At 30.7% G+C, this 12,114-nt stretch overlaps 1 pseudogene; it reads left to right on the top strand.

Moving 5' to 3' along the window:
- The first annotated feature begins 7,902 nt into the window (after window positions 1-7,902).
- LOC149494681 (uncharacterized) lies at window positions 7,903-9,239 on the top strand (annotated as a pseudogene).
- Window positions 9,240-12,114: the final 2,875 nt, after the last annotated feature.

The raw sequence follows: 12,114 nt of genomic DNA, 5'->3' as shown, positions 1-12,114 counted from the left end.
TTAAGAGCTTGTTCAATTCGCCCATCAGCTAACTTTAATGGTTTCCGGGTGCCGGCTCATTATGCTCAGGAGGCTTGGTGATCTTCCCGCTATCTATCAAATCTTGGATATCATGTCGGAGCTTGAGACAATTATCAGTAGAATGACCTTTACACTGATGATATTCACAGTCTTGATCAGCGAACCTACCCTGAATAGGCTTAGATGGATTAATTGGCAACTTTGACAATACGCCATTCTCAATGCAGGATCTCATGACTGCGCTTAAAGGCATGCCCAAATCAGTGAATTCCCTTTTCTTTTTCTCCTTAACAGCTCTAACTGTATTGCTACTCCCTAATTGGTTTGTAGCTGCATGACCAACATTTCTGTTATGATTATTGCTGGAAGACCGGTAGTTACCAAACCCTCGGCTCGTCTTTTTCTTTTTGTTGTACAGTTCTTCAAAATTCAATTCAGCCCTCCGTATCCCCAGATCCAGGCCGTCATATCTTTTCCTATAGTTCTTGTACGATGTCTGAGGAAATCCTCGCGACACATCCTCTTCGCCGTATTGGTTCATCTGAGCAACACGGATGGACACCGACAAATGGGACCTTTGGTCATCATTCTACGCGAACAGGGTATGCTTCGAAGAAGTAGAATTTGTGGGCTTCAAGACATACTCTGTCATATGAAAATTGATGACTGGATCTTTTTCTTTCGAAACAAATATCCTCTCCACCTTGTCCTTTAGTTCTGCTATTTGCTTAATCAGCTCATTCTCAGCCGGACTAGCATTATCAGCTGATGCTTTACTACCCAAGGTGTGTTCTGGAGCCTCTCTTCCATCCACTATAGGCTGATTACTTGAAGTAGGCGGCACTTGGTTCTGGGCTCTATCTTGAGCAAGGGCAGCAGCTATTATTTCAGAAATGGTCCTTATCTGGGCTGGAGAGAAACCCGTCTCATTCACAGTGTTATCAGCCATCCCAACCAAATATGAATCAGAAATTGAATCCGAAGAACTTGAATGAATCACAGGACTACACGGAGCAAGCTCGGGGATTGGGATACTCTGACCAAACGTTGACCAGGGCACCGGTGCCAAGCTCTCGAGGTGATTTTCTGGGAAGGATCAATTCTGACTGATAGATATAAATACCTGAGTTAAGGTAGGTCCTGCATGTATGCATGAGAAATAGTAGCACATAGAATGAGAAATGCAGTTCTAATGTGCTAATGACTGGTATGGAAATAAGATCTCGATTTCAACGACTGGACCCAAAATTCGGTGTGAATAACATGGCAATGACTTATTTTGTATTCAAACATTTTCAGCATTATCTGTCGTCGACCGTCCCTTTTTGGAATTTACAGTCGACTATTTTCTCTCAGTCCCTAACTTTTGCCTTGGAATGAAAGAATTTCCAAGCGGGATTTTTTTTTATTATTTTTTTTTTTTTTGTGTCCTTAATTTTTGCCTTGGAATGGAAGAATCTCCAAGCAGGATTTTTTTTTTTTTTTTTGTATCCTTACTTTTTGCCTTGGAACATATGGTCCCAAGCAGGATTTTCATTTTATTTTGTTACAAATTTTGTAATCTCTTGCTCACTTATTTTCAGATAATGCGAGAAATGTGACAATACAAAGGAATCACAACCCCCTTATAACTCCCTTTTCTTTTGGGTATTGATTCACTATAAGTGATTGCATTACATTATTCAAAACGAATTTGAGGTCCAATCTCAAAATCAAGGTCAAACGTCCATACCGAACATTAGCTCTTATTAATGCATGGCTAAAAAAGAGAGTGTCACATGGTGCATGAATGTCACAACATATGTACAGTTTATATCAAACAGGGGAAAGGGAGTTGGGAAATGCATGCCTTCCAACCTTATTTCTCCCGCACACGGATTCCATTGGTATAAAATTCTGACATCTGTTTCCTAGGAATTGGTCTAATCTCGACAACCAACAGGGGGTTTTGAGATTGACGATATCAACTCTCAGAAATGAATGCGGCATAGCAACAGCAAATAGAACCGGGTATTTCCTTAGGGGAAGTAACTACGGTTTTTAACTACATGCATTGGCTTTAGTCTTATTGGGCTTAACAAAGTCTGGGTTCCACAAACAGGATTCGGGCTTTGTTGGGCCTACTCCTTTTGACGCACCTTTGAGGTACTAGGCTTGCGGTTGGTAGTAATGTTAATTCTCGGATGGATGCACCTAAATCGCATGGTTTAGGCTAGATCCACCGTCAAACTTAACACCAGTACCGAAGGGTAGTATGGGTAGAATGAGGTGAGAAGAGAGAAATGCGAATGAATGCAAAAATCCTAGAAAGAAAAGGAAAGCAATTAAGCACTTACGGACGATTAAAAATTTTCCATCGGCTTTTCTAACCAATTTTATTTAAAAAGTAGGGTTTTTAGAGTCAATTCCTAATTGCAACCACTAAATTGTTTGTTAAAAACAACCAGGGATTAGTGGGTGCAAAATCCCCAGTGAAGTCGCCAAACTGTTTTCGCCGAAATCCCGAACCCCGGAAGGATCTCGGAAAAACGTCTTTTTATTTATTATTCTATTATTGTTTTGGAAAAAGGTGATAAAAATCTTTTTGGATCGCGGTGCCGATAAATCGGTCTTATAAAATATTTGAGTCGCCACCCATTTTTTCGGCAATGGGACCGTTTCAATTTTATTTTATAAAAGTAACTTCATTTAACCCAATTTTATTCAAGGCCTATTATTTAGAAAAACTGGCCAGGCGAACCAATGAGGTTCTGGGTAAGGGAATTGGGTACGTCGGCCCATTGGAAGCCGACGCCCGGAAAACCGGCCTCTTTTAACCTACGATTTCTAATTGATTTTATTTTAGAAAAGCCAATTTATTTAATTAAACCCCAACCCGATTAAATCGAACCGAGTTCCTATGTGGAAAATTAATTAATCGTCCCAATCAAATCTAATTATCACATAGCAATTATTCAAATTAAAGCAATTAAATCAAAGCGATCAAACCAAATAAATAAAAAGACCCGCTCTTGCCTTATGGTTCAAGGCGGGCAACAAACCGAACTGAAAATATTAAATCAAATAAATAAATGACCCGCTCTTGCCTTATGGTTCAAGGCGGGCAACAAACTGAACCTAAAATACATTCTACCCGATTTAAATCCAACCCATAAACCCAAAATCATGCATATTTATTATTTAACACTAGAAATGCAAATTGTTAATAAATATGCAAATTAATCTTAAATATAAATAAATCAACAAACTTAATTTTATTTTTCATTTAAACATAAATTGCAAAATTCATATAAATAAACACATAAAATTAGATTTTAGTGTTCTAAGTTTATTTAAACTGTGATCTGTTCATAATTGGGCATTTTCAAATTTATTGAAGAAATTAGATTTTATTTTTGTATAAAATTTATTATTATTTTTTATTTTTTTTATTTTTCTGGAAAAATCGATGAACAGTCGCGTGACGCAACTGTTCTTGGATGAAGTCGCGTGACACGACTGTTCTTCATGAGCAGTGAATAGTGAATAGTAAATAGTGCACAGTCGCGTGACGCAACTGCACAGTCGCGTGACGCAACTGTTCTTGGATGAACAGTGAACAGTTGCGTCACACAACTGTTCTTCCAAGAACAGTTGCGTCACACAACTGTTCTTCCAAGAACAGTTGCGTGACGCAACTGTTCTTGGATGAACAGTTGCGTGACGCAGCTGTTCATCCAGGAACAGTTGCGTGATGCACTGTCCTAGCCCAGAATCCATTTTTAAATGTCTTATTTATATTATTTCTTACTTAAATACGATTTAAAGACATATAAAATGGCTAAATATGAACAGAATATAATTTAAAGAAACTTAGATTACTAAAACCACAAAAATATTACTAAAATCACAAAAATATATAAAAAAAATACAAAGAATGTTAAGGAAATTACCTAATCCTCAGATTGATGCTTGCAAATGGATCAAATCTCCTAACAAATGATAGCTAAGATTTCCAGAAGCCTTTTTTTCAAGGATTTAATGGTGGTTTCTTTATAGTGTGTTTTTTAGGGTTTCAAAATCGTCTTTCTGTCCTCTCTTTTTTTTGTTCTTGTTCTTCTTTTTTTTGTGTCTGTTCTCCTCCCCTCTTCTGTCAAAATTGTGAGAAAGAGATGTATTTATAGGGTAGGTCAGGACATAGCTGCGTCACGCTACTGTAGCTGCGTGACGCTACTGTAGCTGAATGTAGCTGTGTGACGCTACAGTAGCTGCGTCACGCTACTGTAGCTGCGTGACGCTACTGTAGCTGACTGTAGCTGCGTCACGCTACTCATTTGTTGAACAGTGATGAACAGTGATGAATAGTTGCGTGACGCAACTGTTCTTGGATGAACAGTTGCGTGACGCAGCTGTTCTTGCGTGACGCAGCTATGTCTCAGCTAACTTTTCAACATCATTTTTAATTTAAATCCTTAGATTAAAAGACTTCTAGATAGCATTAACCCATTCATTTTGCATCCTCATTTCCTCATTGGATCAGGCGGGGCATAAAAAACACACGTCAACACAACTGGATCAGTATTACCTTTAGACTTATGAGTTGATGAGGCCATAATCATTTCTTGTAACATATTTATTATTTGATATTCTGATAACCCATCTATATTCCATTCATTAATTGATTCTCCATCGTATCTAGCCTGAGTCATGGCAGATCTATCTTCATATTGTATATCTGGGGGTGTGGGACTAGCGTAAAAATTTCTAGTTTTGCATAAGGTGCATTATGAATCTTTTTAACAATAAAATTTTCATTAAATTGTTTTTTTAATTGACTAATATGATTCTTCTTCTTCTTCTTCTTCTTCTCTTTCTTCTTCTAATTATTTATCTTTACTTAATACTTTAATACTAGAAGAAGAGGAAATATTTATATAATTTAATCTATTTTGTCTCTTTTCTGACATATCTTCTATTTTATCTAACTTAACTACTTGTTCTACAGGTATTTCATGGGGATTAAATATTGGAATTTCTGGTTTAGTAATTGGTGAGGGTTTTTGAATAGGAGAAGTATAAGATACTTGAGTTTGGACTTTTGATCTATCTACTTGTGACGCTATTGTGTTGCGTATTTGATTCGTGTAATTGTTTTGAAATTGAACATTTTTAATATCTTTTAATGTAGGGTTCTTCTTATCATTATCTACTGTATTTATCATCTTAAAAAGGAGAACCTATAACTATCTGATGTTGATGACCAAATTTAATTTTTTCTAGAGGAGGATGAACGGATGTAACGACATCATTAGATGCAGTTATGCATTCCTTAGTTACCTTTTGATTAACTAAGACTTCTTGAAAAGGGTATTCAATACTATTCTCAATAGAATAAATAGAAAACCACTGGAAGAAAGGAATATTAACTTTATATTGATTCGTGTAACCATAATATAATTCTAGGAATGTTAACTTTATATTGTTTTGTGTAACCATAATATAATTCTCTAATTTGATCTTTTTTTTTCTTTTGAATAATTTTTAAAGAACCAACAACACTTATCTAGATTATAGTCACTAGTCATTTCTTTCCTAAGAAATTCTTTATTAATTGAAATATCATTCTCACTAATAACATTTAATTGAGATATATGTTCCATAGCAGATCATGTAGGAGACAAAGATCTTATAGAAGAGAAGGGTAAAAAGTTAACTGGTTGTTCTACTTCTTGACATATGGATCTAGATATAAATCTATTAAAATCTAAACTTTGTAATTGAATATTTGGCGTTCGGGTGGATGTAGATAACCTAGTGTTCTCGTAGCTAAATACTTGTCTAGTGGGATTTTCTAAAGGAAGGAATTGAACATGAATATTTTCATCGATATCTTCTACAATACTGGAGGAAGTAGAGATATTTTCAACAGATACTAGATGATTAATTTCTTAGAGATCCCATGAATTTTCTTAGGTTAATTCATGTCGCTTTAGCCTTTTAGGAGTGTGTACTTTTGTATGTTGGGTATTAGCTTCAAAGATAATTGTTTCATTTCTAGTCAAAGTCTGTCTAGATCTAGGATCTAGGATAGTTGTCATAACTTTGTAGTAAATTCTATAGATAACTACTTAGACCTAATATTATCTGAAAAATTCATATTTTTAGATTTAATTGTTAAAGTTAAAGCATCTAAAATATTTGGATCATAAAGAGACAAAGAAAGTTCAAATAACAATTAAAATAGATAGGACCATTAGCTAAATTTGATTCAATCATAGCTAAAAGGGAATTTGAAAAATTAAAATGTCTTGCATCTCGTAAACATGCAAAAATAGGAATATCTAAACCAACTCGAAATAAAGGTTTAATTGCAACTTGAACCATACCTATATGCAAAAATTTGTATTTTTCTTTATGCTTCAAAATAGCTTATGGAGGAAATAATTGAATATTATCGTGCATAAAGTTTAATGGAACAGATTATTCGGTTTGTTTAATTGAGTAACCAGAAAGAAATTTTATAAATAGTATTAACGTCATGTTTTGAAATAAATTAATTATGTAGCTGATTCTCCACATGAGCAATATTCATCTCTTGGGTATTCAAATCCTTAAGAGTAGAACTAGGGTAAATATTGTATAGAATGATACACAAAAAAATTATTCAACTATTAAAGAGGAATTACTTTCAATAGTTTTATGTATTCTAAAGTTTGACGATGATGTGATACTCGAGTAGATTAAATTGGTAATCTTAATAGCTTGACAATATTTAAAGATAATAATTAAAATATTGTTTTCAAATATCTTTACCAATAATAAACTATGCCAAACGTTTTAACTTTGATTTATGAATTTTCGTTTCAAAATTTGTAGCCTTGACTTGCAGCTTGGCTCATTGATTATTCTTATTACTAAGGTCTAATTTCAACTCAATTTACAAGGTACTTCATATATTTCCTTTATTCCCATTTTGAATTTTTAATAAATAAAATATAGTTTATTATTCTAAATTTTAGTATATAAATTAAGCATTAATTTTAGCTTTTTAATCCCATCAAATTTATATGTTTTCTTTGCTTTACTGTGAATAACGTGTTGTATATATATTATTATAGATATTGTATGAGCGTTTTTTATTGTTTCAATACTGTTAAACTTTTTTTAAGTTGAACTTAAATATTAATACTAAATTAATTTATTTAAATAATATTATTTAATATAATATTTAATATTTTCATACTAATTTATATTTAATTTGCATTGATATTAAAATATGTATAATTAATAATTATTGCATTAACATGAGTCCAAAAAGCTGTAGCCGAGGTATTTAGAGTTTATAACTTAGAATGATTTTTTAACATTAAACTATAATGATAAAATCAAATCCTTTCATTTTTGCTTTTGTGATACTTTTTTTTAAAAAAAATAAAAAATAGTAAATGAAAAGAAAAAAAAAAAACCCTCCACCAAACATATTAAAAATCATTATTTTTTTTTAATTTTATTCCTAAGAACAGCTATAGCTAAGCTACTATGGTGTTGCATGTGGAGTCAATTTTAGTTTCATAGTTATCTTAATTAGTAATTACCCTAATAAGAAATAAGTAGTTATTTTGGCATTAAATCATGGCAGTTTTAAGGGTTTAAAATACTTTTATACAATATACAGTTTAAACAGCATAATAAGAAATATTCTTTTAATTCTTTACTTTATTAAAGAATTTGAAAATAGATGCACATAAACAATTGAATCAAACTTTTAGAATATCTTTATTATTTGCTATTGTTGAATTTGGTTTGTGGATTCATAATTTATAATTTTATGTTGGTGAGAATTTTTATTTTTTATTTTTTGTTTGTTTTAAGTGTTGCCATTTTTGATTGAAAAACTGTGAAATGGATAAGAGTTGGATAGGTAAACCTAGGATTAGTAATGAATATAAGAATGGAGTGAGACAATTCCTTGAATTTGCATTTCGTAATGCATCTAATGGTGGAAAATTAATATGTCCTTGTATTCAATGTGTTAATTGTTCTTTACAAACATATGAGGTCGTTAGAGAGTATTTGATCTGTGATGGGTTTTTGAGAGGATACACTACTTTGGGTTTTACATAGAGAGGAGTCATGTCCTCATGTTACTAATTCATCTTTCTCTTCTCATACTAGCCATGAACAAGGAATGGGACATGATCAAGGATTTACACACTCTGATCCTCCTAGATTACCTAACATAGCAGAATTATTATGCGATGCATTATGTGAACCTATTCAAGTTAATAATAAAATGTTGCTAGATGTGGATGTCGTAGGTAGTCAAGATGACAATATTGAGGAGGAAGTACAATATAACAGGAATACCATAGAATAAATAGACGAAACATTTGATAGGGAGACTAGTGAATTTTATAAATTGTTACAAGATGTGGATAAAGAGTTGTTTTCAGGGTACAAGACATTTTCTAAGTTATCATTTATATTACACTGTTATCACTTAAAATGCTTGAATGGGTAGACAGGAAAATCATTTAGTATGTTTCTTGAGTTGTTAATTGATGCTTTTTCTATTTTGGGTATATGTTTGCCGAAATCCTACTATGAAGCTAAAAAAATTATTCAAGCATTATGCTTAATTATAATAAGATCCATTCTTATAAACATGATTGGATGTTGTTTTGGGGTGAATATAAGAATGATGAATCATGTAAGGTTTATGGCACCTCTCGGTGGAAGACGAACAAAAAAAACTGAGTAACCTAATTCACATGGTGATGTAGAAGAAACTTTTATTGTTAGAAATAAAATGTCTGTTAAAGTCTTGCAATACTTCTCTTTGATACTAAGACTACAAAGGATATTTGCTTCAAAAAAAAAAAAAAAAAAAAAAAAAAAACTGCAAAAGAGATGAAATGGCATTATGAAGGTCATAAGAAGGATGGATTATTAATAAGACATCCTGCTGATGGAGAAGCATGAAACGCATTTGATGTTCATTATTCACATTTCTGTTCTGATCCTTGTAATGTGAGGCTTGGTTTGTGTAGTGATGGTTTTAATCCTTTTAGGACAATGTCCACCACTTACAGTATATGGCATGTTATATTAATTCCATACAATCCCCACCTTGGTCTTGCATGAAGCAATCTTCATTTATTTTATCAATGATCATACCAGGTGATAATGGTCCTGGAAATGATATTGATATTTTTTTGCAACCATTAGATTTCTTGTGAAATGAGAAAACAATGACGCCACTGATCAATCTCCATTTGATGTGATTGTTTGAAGGTGATATCATTTGTGGTTGCTGATGATGTGTCACGTGTCTGGTTGAACAAATGCTCACTGTATAAGTTGAAAAGCATTTTGCGTGATTGTTTGGGTTATGCATTATTTATTATTATTCACTGAGTTTGTGAAATTCACCTCCTCTCTTAAATTTTTTCCAGGAAGTAGACATCTTACTGGTTCAAACAAGCTTTACTTCCTTCTCCGCAGAGTTACAATAGTAATTTTTTAGTTTTGATAATAGTTGAATATACAATAACATGTATAAAAAATGTATCTGCATCTAGTTACTGAGCTCCGCAGTTAAAGAGTCAGGTATTGTAAATTATTATGTGAAAAGTTATTAGTGTATTATTCAATAAACATGTGGATTTTCTAATCGACTCTTTGAAAGTACGAATGGACCAGTTTACCCGTATTATGGATGACGTTAATGGTATAATAAAAAGTTATAGGCCCGTATGAATTATTTGAGATGGAGAAGCTTAGCCAGAGATATAAATTGACAGTATGATTTAATAACGTCACATTATGGGCTATTGTTCCTAAAACTAGTGTAAAGGACTAGATTTATATGAATTAGGCTTACTACGGGCTTCTGAGGCCTTAAGCTCACTTGGGCCATAATACCAGTTCGACCAATGATTTTGGGTTATGACAGTATATCTATAAACTTATTGTTAATTAATCATTTTTCTCAATTAGTTTTAAGTTTTATAGAATGGTTTAAGCCAAGCTATAGCTAGGATTCTTGGAGTTACAATTTAAGGTTAGATTTGGCCAAACAGTTAATTAAATGTGAAATTAACAATTAAATTCATAGTGTTTATAATATTTTTCTTAATATAATATACTCCCTCCGTTCCATTTTATTTGCATAATTTGACAAAAATATACATATTAATAATTTAGTCAACAAAAGTTATTTTGCCCTCTTTTACCCTCAACTCATAAAGATATAATAAAAGCCATTCATTTAACGAACAATTATAAAGATTATTATAGGAAAAATAATTATTTACATGTCTAAATTTTAAAATCTTGCAAATATTTTGGAACATTCAAAAAAGAAATAACAAATAAATAAAATGGGACGGAGGGAGTGTAATTTATAAGATTTGATATGTTTAACTATTTATTTTCTTGAATTCAGAATTTGAATGTTAGAGAAGGTAATAACTATTTTCTGAAATAAAATATAAAAATAAATAGATAATAGAATATAATATGCATCTTAAGATCAACTAATATTATTTTTCTTAAAAATCTATTGTTATGACTTACACTCTAATACTTTATTCTTTTGCGAGTATCATCCCGTTGAATATTAGTTGGGTCTTTCATATCATTGTTATCTCCTATAAAATTATTTTAATAAATAATTATTAAGCTAGCAAGAATATGTTTTTGATAGAAAAATAAAAAATTATTGATAGTAAAAATAAATAAATTTTTGATAAACCAAAAACAATTAAAATTGTATATATATATGTGTGTATAGTGATATAATAGGACAAAACTTTTCCATAATAGAATTATAATTTCTAATTAAAATGGAACAAAGAAAATTAGAAATAAATAATATTGCCACAATATTGATTTTAAGAAAAATGAAACTGCAAAAATTTCTAATCCACAAACATACTATTTGATTATAAATTATAATAGATATATAGATAGTATTAATATTTTATTGGTATATACTTTAGGAACTATGATGGATAAGTAATTAAAAAGAAATTTTATATTTTGAGAATAGTGACAATAATTTTTATTTTTTTTAAATAATTTCATTTATTTTCAGATATTTTTCCTAATTCAGTTGAGTTTCTTTGATTACTTATAAATTCAATCTAGCAATCTAGCACAATTGATTGAATTATCTTTTAAATTCAATTATTTTTTATCAAAATAAATATGTGAAATTTGTATTATGACATTGCATATTTTTTTATTTATACATATATTATAACCATTAAAATTTTGATTACGTTAACGTTCTAATTTAATATTTTAATTTTTATTTAATATGTTATTTTAACAATATATATATTTAAAATTTTATTTTTAAAAATATATATCCAATTAAATTATATTAAACATAAAGAAAAAAATAGTAAAAAAAAAACTTTTTCTCTTCTATATCTCTCTCATAAATAAAATATTTTAAACTATAATAAAAACAGAATCAAATATTTAAAAATAAAATATAAAAATTTTCAAATGTATCATCATTATATATTTATTGAAAAATTAAAAAATAAATTATCTATATATATTTACTTAAAAAAATTTTAATAAACTTTATCCGATTATAATTTTTTTAGTTGACTATAGCTAAAAATATTATAGAATATTTCAAAGTGATATAAAAAATCTTATTATTTTTGCTTATTATCACTTTTTATATATAATATAGATATAAATAGATAGGTAGATAGACTATATAATATAACAGGTAAAAAGCTCTTTTTTATTAAAAAAAAAATAGAAACCATTTAACACCGTCCGTCAATATATATAATATATTTATCGTGGATAATGTACGTGGAATATTTGGTGAATTGGTGTAAATTTGTTGGGAGTGCACGCGAATCAGAAGCGCGCGTACATAGCCAAAAACTGGGACTTTAAGACTATTGAGAGGTGATGACGATGATGATGATGATTGACGATTCTTTTCTCTTCAAATACTCTACCGTTTCGTGCCTTGCTTCTCCACATCACTCTGTCGCTCTCTATACGAAAATAATAATAATAATAATAATAATAATAATTTATAAACAAAAATTCTCTCTTCCATTAAAATCTTCTATCGGC

Source organism: Jatropha curcas, chromosome 7, assembly GCF_041381405.1.
Source record: "Jatropha curcas cultivar XTBG-Jc1 chromosome 7, XTBG_Jcur_1.0, whole genome shotgun sequence".
Taxonomy (NCBI): Eukaryota; Viridiplantae; Streptophyta; class Magnoliopsida; order Malpighiales; family Euphorbiaceae; genus Jatropha; species Jatropha curcas.
Note: the sequence above shows the minus strand (reverse complement) of the source record. Positions and strands in the feature narration are given on the sequence as shown.